Below are 9,194 nucleotides of genomic sequence, written 5' to 3' on the forward strand. Positions count from 1 at the left end.
TGCAAAAGGGAAGCAAGACATTGACGGGATCTCTCTGGCCGGTCAATCAACTACAAATTGGCTGAACCTGCATGTCAGATATGCAGTGGTAACGACCGGTGATTGCGGGAGCTCGAAGCTGATGGAAAGGAAAGGGACGGCGCTCAGGCTTCCCCTACGCCCTCAGTTACCTAGAACCGGGCTCTGTCCCCTCCTCTCTTGGTTTTTGCAAGTGAGATAACACGGTGGCTCAGGCGTGTGCAGGCCTAGTCATCGTTGGGTCTCTGCACGCTTCTGTCTGCTCCCACGTGCCACGGCTCATCCAGCCGGGCCCTCGCTCACCCGCCCGCGGGGGCAGCTTTCCAGATGCATCAGCTCCAAGCCCCATCCCAGGCTCCATCTGCCATCAAGCCAGCTCCTGCTCTGTTAGCTTTGTGGCCCAGCCATATTTCACTCAGCAAGACCGTCTGGCTGCGCGTCATCCGACTGGCAGCTGCGGGAAAGAGCCTTTCTCTGCTGGAAACCAGCTTGCATCGGATCGGCGGGCAGCGCAGCTCTGCCCCCCAACTCTTGGTCTTGTCTCCCTAGGGTCTGACGCCTGGGAATAACTCCGTGCCTGGCAGCTGGCTAAAAGCAGGGATAGCATGTCACTATTTGGGTAGCATTTCACAACATGGCTGGAAAGGATGGAGTGGAAGAAAACTGTGGGGAGAGGCGTGAGCGAGGTCATAACGGGCTTGCACAGACACACACGCACGTGCATACACATGATGAGGACAGGAACGCCGGCCTGGATGGGCTTTCCTGGTGCAGCCCCCTGCTAGGCAATCAGGACTCATAGTAGAGATGATATCTTTTATTAGACCAACAAGATTTTTGCAAAAAAAAAATTCTTTAACTGCAAGCTTTCAGGCACAAACACCCTTTGTCAGGCATTGGAGAAAAGATTGTAAAAGATCTCCTGGGTAGAAATGAAAGTTCGTGTTGGTCTAATCAAAGAGATCATCTCTACTACGAGTCCTGATTGCCTTTTCCACTAGACCAATACGGCTCCCCGCATTCCTAAACTGATTAAAATCGGTCTTAAATGAGCCAGGGTTTTTTGCCCCTGCTGCTCCGACTGCTCCAACCCTTGGCTTCTCTGCCGGTCGGAGCCCTCCACCTCCATCTATTTCTGCCTGGCTTATGCCCACTCATTCTTGTGCCACCATCAGACTTCCTCTGAAAGAGCCCTTGTCCTTCTTAGGGGCTGGAAACCCAGCAGCTCTGCCCGCCTGCAGCAGGACCACGTGCTTTGGAGCTGTTGCTTTGCACAGTCGAGGCCTCTCTAATGCAGAGAGTTTGCCTGCGCCGGCAGCACTTGAATAAGAAGCAGAAGCGCAGGGAAGGAAGGCGGTGTGTGCACGCCATGCGGCCTGGAGACAGACACGGCGGGGCTGTTGGGAGCAGACAGCAGCGCTTGCCACGGCTCAGACAGGTCACTGCATAGGGAATAAGAGTCTGCAGGGCCTGGGAGCTATTAGAGGAGGGTTTTGCAGCCCCGTGATGAAGAATTTCTTTGGTTTGAGTCACCTCTCCCTCTTCCACTCCTCTTTGGCTTTCATTTATCAGCTGGTTTCTCTCTAAAACCACCCAGGGAAAGGCAGCGTCTCTGTTCGGGAGCACATCGAAGGCTGAAACCTCTGCACCCTCCATAGTTGCATCCTATCTGCTTTGTGAGCTGCCTGCTCTGAACCTTGCTGTGACTCTGTGAGCTGGTCTTCACAAGCCAAGAGTAACCGAGTACCAGCACGGGGACACGGACAGAGCAGGACCCCAATAAGCCCCTTCTTGAAAGCCTAACAATAGGCCATAAACCAGCTTCTGATCTCAGGCACTCAACACAAATCCAGATTAACTCTGGGTAGATTAACACCAGCGTGAAGGAAAGCAAGCTCCAGCCTGATACCTCCCAGTGAGGGACCACCCAGCCCCCTGGACACCTCTATTTTGACTCGACATGAAATTGGAAGTCTCTTTTCACTGGTGTTGCTAAAAGTTATTAAACTTTTTTTTTTCCCCCCACCGGAAATAAAGACACTGGGGCTCTGCGAGGAGTCATTTGTACTGCAGGCAGAGACCCGCATCCCTTGCCGGAGAGTGCTGAAATGAGAAAAGCCTCATTTGAGTGCTTGAGATCAAGGGGGGCAGTCGCCTCCGAGGAGGGCCCCATCGCTGACGGCTGCAAGAACGTGCCTGGGAAGGCTGATGCTGGTGTCCGCGACACCCTTGTAAAAGGGAGCAATTCGAGCTGGCAGCTCAAGCGGCACCCGGCCTGCACAATAGCTGCAAAGGCGCAGTGTGTGGAAAGCTGGCGCAAGGAAGCCCATGTTATCAGGCGACAAGAGATCTCTGCAAGCCTCTCTGGAGAAGCCCGTTGCACTGTGGACCTGGCTCCGGGGCCTCCCGGGAGCCAAGACCCAGCGCTGCGTTGACTTGCAGTATCTCATGCAACCACGAGATGTCTCGCTCACCCTAGACAGGTTGCGGTCCCGGGATGCGAGAGACAAAGTTGGAATTCAAGCCATGTGGAAGTTGGCTTGTGCTTGTAGCTGCTTTTTTTTTTTTTAAACATAAAAGCTTCCCATTAAAGACAAATTCCTAGTCCATCTATCTGGACAACGATGCATGGTGGCTTCCAGCATGCTAGCGAGGGTATAAGAGCAAAAATGAATCGAGCCGCATACCCTGTGCTACTTATATCCTGCCGTCAACACGTACAGCAAATTCCACACTTACTTAAATTTCTGAGGTCTTCGCCTTATAAATATTTCAGTTCCTTCTATAACGGGATTGTCGCGAGCTCACTGGTATCACTATAGTTACAGGCAGTTTTCTATCTCCGAGTCTTATAAAAACCATAGACAGGGAAAAAAAAAATCTAGTACTGGTGATGCTGGCTTTATTCCAGGTTGGGAAATTACATTCCTCCTGTTTAAGATTCTCCCTGTAGTTTCCGAAAGATAATGTACAACTTCACTTCCCGTTCTGGAGGGTTGAAATGATTGCCACGTAGGCCAGTGGTGAGTGAAAGAGCCCGTGGAGAATGGCTTTGTTAAGGTCCGATCCCCGGTTGGACTAGATGATCTCTTGGGATCCCTTCCAGCCTTGCTTGTCTATGAAGATTTCTGTACAATTCAAATCCAGCTCTTGGTACAAATCTCCTACACCGAGCCCAACCAAACCCTCCGAGCTGATGGCCTTTGGGAAGGGCAGAGGGCCAATCTGGGTCTGAAGGTGGCAGCTCAAGCCTCGATCCTGAATAACAATCACGGTCCCAGGCTGAGGATACCAAGCCCCAAAAAGCATTTCCCCTCTGAGCCCACTTAGTCCATATCCCAGACCGTGCTCCCTGGAGCAGGTGGGCAAAGACCCCAGGAACAAGGTGGGCAGCAGCTCGATTCTCACTTACTGGATGGCCACTTTTTTTCCATCAGGCTGGAAATTTCCACCCATCCCAAAAGGGTCCAGGGCAGCCAGCGTTTCCCTAATGAGAGAGAGAGACCCTTCATCTTCCCTGCTCTGGCCTCATAAAGATGCCCATGCTCATATAGATCAAAGGAAGAAAGTTCCTCCCCATAAACCAGCTCAGAGAAACATCTCAAGTTTCCTGATGATCTATTCTCTTCTCCCTCCCTGCCCATAAAAATGCCTCTTTTGCTCTGACTCCCGCAGGAAGCATCATTCAATCCAGGCTCTTCCACTGAGGACATCCTGGCTGGTCCTGTCCAGGGGGTTGCAAACCCGTTATCATGAGCGTCTCTTGCTTTTACAGGCTTGTAACACCTCTTGTGGGGTTAGGTCTCCAGGTTTGCTCTTGCCCTGAAGGGGCTTGTGTTAGGTTTACTTTGGAAAACTTCTGTCAGGTCCCTTATCCCTTGTTTGGGGGAGGTCCAGGAGAGTGAAAACCACAGAGGAGGGAGTCCATCGTAGAGGCCAGCGCCAGCAAACACGGCTGAATGCTGAAAGCAGAAATTGGGGGCTGAACGATGAGAAAAGGAGATGCTCCCCACTTCCCGGCAGTGGGCAAGCCAATGTGGCCATGCCAGGTGCCAGGCCCGGCGGCCTCGCCATGCAACAGGCTGCAGCAGGAGAAGGGGAGGGGACGATGGCGTGCGAGCAATTCTGGTCTCTGCTCACTGGGGAGTAGCAAGCTGCTCTCTTTCTTTGCTAAGCAGTGCTGTGCTCCTTTCCTGTCCCGCACCGGGCTTAGAAACCTCTCCTTAATTTAATCTAATGAGAGAACAGTGAGCCTGGCTTTTTCCAGCCATTTGTCACCGGGATGCCTCAGTTTATCCAGCAGCGAAATGGCTATAATGCTGCTGGCCTCCCCCACAGAGGGGCTGGGAAGCTTTAGGGGGTCTAATGGCTTCCTCCAGCTAGAGATGCTGGCCTTCAACTACCGAGATACCTGCTGCGGCTTCCACCGAGGGGGCTCCTCTGCCATGGCGCAGCTCTTGCTCTCCGTCTCCCGGGATGCTCAGAGGCCGCCCTTCTTTTTTCCCAGCAGGCCTGTTCTTAGCCACGTGCTCCCAGGTATGTGACTCTAACTACCTCCCCCAGGGAAGGAATTGAGTTGAAACTGGGACCCAGCGCCCTCCGAGTGGCAGCTATCACTCCGTGACTCCAGGCCGCGTGCAGCCCCGTGCCCATTAAGAGAGAGGTCCTGGGTGGGAGGAACGGCCCGTCTCCAGCCAGGACGTTTGTCCCCTTGGATTCAGGACAGGCTTTCAAACAAGGGTCAAAGACCTCAAAGTAACAGCAAAGCACGGGGCGGGATGAACGGCGTTTGCCTTTCATCCGTCAAGCGTAGGGAACGCGGGGGGTCCTGATCCGTGTTTCCTCCGCACGCTCCCAGCCCATCCATCATCTGCACAACAAGTTTAACTACTTCCGGCTGCGGGGCACGGAGGAAGCCGCATGTTCCCCGTTCAGGACTGAGCCGAAGCCCGGAGAGATGGAGACTCCGGCTCTGCAATGCAGCCGGCCGGCCGGGACTTCAGATGTTTGCCCCAGAGCCACGAAGGGCCAGGTGCTCCTTTGGCTTCGGCTCCTGTAACTCCAGCGAAGCCGGGGCGGGCTGCAGCAGCCAAAGGTCCAGCCCAATTTGTAAGAGATTTGCACCCAAAGCCGGCGTTTCCTGGCTGAATAATTCATTAACAAAGAAACAGGACCCGCTTTTCCTCTCCTGTCCCCTGGCGTCAGTCTGGAGTGACTTTATTGAATTATAAACCAGCGTGAGGCCAGGTGAAGGCCAGCGCTCAGCAGTTTATTTTTCCTGATTCAGAGCCAATCCCCGTGGTTCCCAGGCCCTCCACGAAAGGCGCGGGATAAAATATGTGTAGGGGGGTTTCACGCCATGTTCCCTTCAGCTCCACACCCGGGCTGATCACCCGACCTACCTGACAGCCTTTTTCCCACCCCGGTAGGATGGGTAAAGGCTTCGCAGAGGAGCACAATAAGGGGGACAGGTCTCTTGGGATGAAATACTGCACTCGGTAAAACGGAGTTATGGACGCCCTCACGAGAAGCCAGCGTCTGTCTGAAACCCTGTAAGTGATGGATGGCCAGATCCTGGGAGCAGGAGGAAATGGCAGTAAATTCACAAGCCGGGTTTTGTGCCAGCTAGCCGGCTCTGCTCTCTGCACGGCTGCGGCAATGCTAGGCAATGTATGCAGAGCCCTTCCTGGGGTACCCACGGGGTTGGTCCTGTCCAGGGCTTCCCATGCCTGGATGTGCTGATGCACCGTGGTCCTGACCCGCTGTCCCCCAGGCTCTGCCTCTTCTGCGAACGGGACTTGGGGGTCTAGTCCTAGGCCCTGTGTGGATGCAGGATCCGCTGCTCACCCCCTCCCAGGGAGACGCTTGGAGACTTCCAGTGTGGGAGACCACCTTGTCCCGGGGCACCCTGCCCCCTCATCCCGCTGCTCTGCCAGCCAGGAAGTTTCTCCTGAGATCTGTTATAAATCTGCGCGGCCGCAGTGTAAACCCCATGCCCTGCGCTCTGCAGCAAGGGGAACGATGTTATCAGCCTTCTTTATTGCAGCCTTTCAAAGCTTTGAGTGCAGCTGTCACAGCCCCCCTTCATCTCCTCCTCTCCAAACTAACCGCACCGAGCTCCCTCAGCCTTGCCTCCCCTTGCTCCCAGTTCTCTTCCTCCTCCTCAACATGCGGCGCCCGGACTGGGCACAGCGCTCCAGTGGAGGCCTCCCTGTGCTGAGCAGGCGCTTGTACACGTGACAACATCACGATGTACACATGACAAAAATGTCCCTGTGTGTGGCTCAATGGCATCACACATTACACGTACCCAAGTTTTGGGGGGTTTTAAATGAGTTTGCATTGTTGCAAACTAAACTATGTCCCAATGTAGTTTAGTTTGCATCGTTGCAATTTGCAGTGGTACAGCCATTAGTCCGCTGACCCTCCAGCTGTGGGAGGGGCGGGCAGGCTCTGCGGAAAAAAGGATCGGGTCCCGCGTCACTTCTGCCTTCAGCAGGCGCCTGCAGCTGCCAGGACAATGATATATATGCAGTGACAGAAGAATAAAACCCGCTGTTTCAATTAAAAATGTACTGTTAGGGGGCACAGCATGCAACCTGAAGAATTAAACCCCCGGCCCGTGTACAAGCGCCCGTGGTGCGCAAACCCATGCATGGTGCATCATGTGGGGTCCACGACAGGTGGAAGCTGAGGCTTCGTGCACGCTCAACATGGTCAGAAATCCCTGCTGAGCTCAGTGTCTTTGCCCCTGGGTGTAAGAAGAGCAGAGCGTGGGTGGAAACCGGGCTTGTCTGGGGAGACACGGGTAAGGCTGCCCCTTAGCTGTCCCACTGCACTGCTCCCTGCCCGTCCCCTCTCGCCTTGCACTGACACAGCTCTCCCCAAAGGCCCCGGGCTCTCATTCACCACCTTCATCAGCTTCTCCGTGATCCAAATCCTTGCAAACCTTCAGTTTTGTTCCCTGCAATCAGACGCCAGTAGGTCCCTAGCCCAGGCAGGAGCGGGCAAGGCATTCTGGGCCTGCCCAGCCAAAGCCCCTCTGGTTTCTTAAGTGATGGCATTAGCTTGGCAAACAGCCGCACGCGGCCCTGGCTCAGCTGGGCACCATGTGCAAGCTTTCCCCCGAGGCCGCTGGGCTCTGCCAAGGTCTGTCTATCCAGAGCTGAGTGCTCCCTGTTGCTCTGGTCCAAGCGACTCGCACACGGCTCGGCCAGGGCACCGCGCCCTTGCCCTGCACAATGTCTGCTGGTTGGAGCCCCTGGACCCAACCCAACTAGGTACGCAAGTGGACACACCAGGATTTGAACCCAGGGCTTCCTGCATCCCCTGGGCCCTCCTTTGGGTCCTTTCTGTTTCTGGCAGAGGACATTTTAACCCTTGCCCTGCTGCGGAGGCAATGCAACCCAGAAAGAAAGGACACATTGAAACTGCCCAGCTGGTCCCTCGGAAACACGGTCGCAGGATCTCATGGCTGTTGATGGGACATACAGGGATCCGTCAATGGACGGTGGCCGAAACCAGCCGCCGGCTGAGTGACTGTGGCAAGGGACCTGTCAACACCGCCATGAAACTCACTGAGCCCTTCACTCCCCAAACCGCGGTGTTATCAGGGCAGTCGATGAAAATGTGTTAACAGAAGGGCAGGACGTGAAGAGCCCCGGCAATGAGACCGGCCGCGAGGCTTGAGCTCAGGGGCAGAAATGCAGTCAGAGCTTGCAAATGTTTTGGGGCCACGAGCTTTTTCTCAGCACGAAGGGCAGATTCAGCATGGAAACAGCTCCTGAATGTGGTGCAGCTTCGCGGGTTTGCTCACTCAGACAAAAAGATTAAAAAAGAGGCCGATGCCGTTGGGTTTGCTCTATCTTCTGCTGGTGTTGCCTCGTGAGCCGGTCTTCTGGGTGATCAGTTCCTGCCAAAGCACTATGGGATATACCCGCCAAGATTTGTTGTATGGCCTGGGTTACTTTTTCAACCTTTTCCACCCAAACCTACGGGTCTCCCACAACAGCTGTGACATCAGCTCTTGCAAAGCCTGATGCAGAAACCCCAAGAGTCAGCCGCTCCGGAGCGGGCAGGGTCCTGGGACCTCGGCACAGGTTTTCAGCTAGAAAATCTTTGATGGAAAAGAGCCGATAATTGAATAAGACGCTCTACATCCACTTCATTGATTAGCCGGAGGCCCTGGAGTGTGTCTCTTTTATACACGCTGTCAATGCTTAGCACATATTTTACTGCTCACCTAATTGGATTGTTTTAAAAGCTGTTTGCCAATCAGCAGCAGAAAGCTGAGGCCTTTGATCGCGGGGAGCTGGATCCCAGGGGGCAGCGTCCCCTCCTTCTGCTCGGTGTAAAAAGTGGTGACATTTTTAGCAGGGCTGAGGACACCGATTGCTCAGGTGCACCACTTCAGCAAAGCCCTCCTTGCCCAGGCCCACCTTGGGGAGGCCGGGTGCTGCACAGGAGATTAAATTGCTAGCCCTTCTCCGTCGGAGACACGGGCCTCAGGGTTGGGTCACAAGTAAAGCAGTTTGGAACCAGTGTCTTGGTGCCCTAGGTATTCACACTGCACGGATTCAGACTCTATTTGGCAACTGGGTTCAGTGCAGGACCTTGCTTTCAATCGCTCCCACCACAGGGGGTGTGATCCAGGGGCTTCTGGGATGGGGCATGCACGGATGGGTGCAATGCAGGCCGAGGCACTGGTGCTGACCCCCAGAGATGTGCTGCCTGGGGCTGATGCCTGGATGGGTCCAGTGGAAGCCGCTTGTTCCTGGCGTGCGTTTCCAGCAGCTGAATGTACTCGGCTGCAGAGCACAGTTCAGATGTAAATGCATCGTTCGCTCTACTCTGCACCATTGCAGTTATATAAAGTCAGCTGGGGTGACAGCGGCAATGGGGCTGTGCCCGGGATTTCCCCTGGACTGGCTTCCTACTGGTCTCACGTTCCCATTGATATTGTGCAGCCAGATGCCCGGTAAATGCACAAGCAGGTGCTCGGATATATGGGCAGGATCCCTCCCTGTGCAGACACCGCAACAGGAGGCTGCAGATCCCTACCTGGCATTTAAAGAGCGAACGTCTCCATCCTTGTGCTCAGCGTGCAGTTGTTCAAGCGCTCCCCGTGACAGCTGTGCGGCGCTGTCCCCATCCTTATCCCTCGTCCCCTCTGCCTG

This window comes from Alligator sinensis, unplaced genomic scaffold (genome assembly GCF_000455745.1).
Source record: "Alligator sinensis unplaced genomic scaffold, ASM45574v1 scaffold1283_1, whole genome shotgun sequence".
In the NCBI taxonomy this organism is placed as follows: domain Eukaryota; kingdom Metazoa; phylum Chordata; order Crocodylia; family Alligatoridae; genus Alligator; species Alligator sinensis.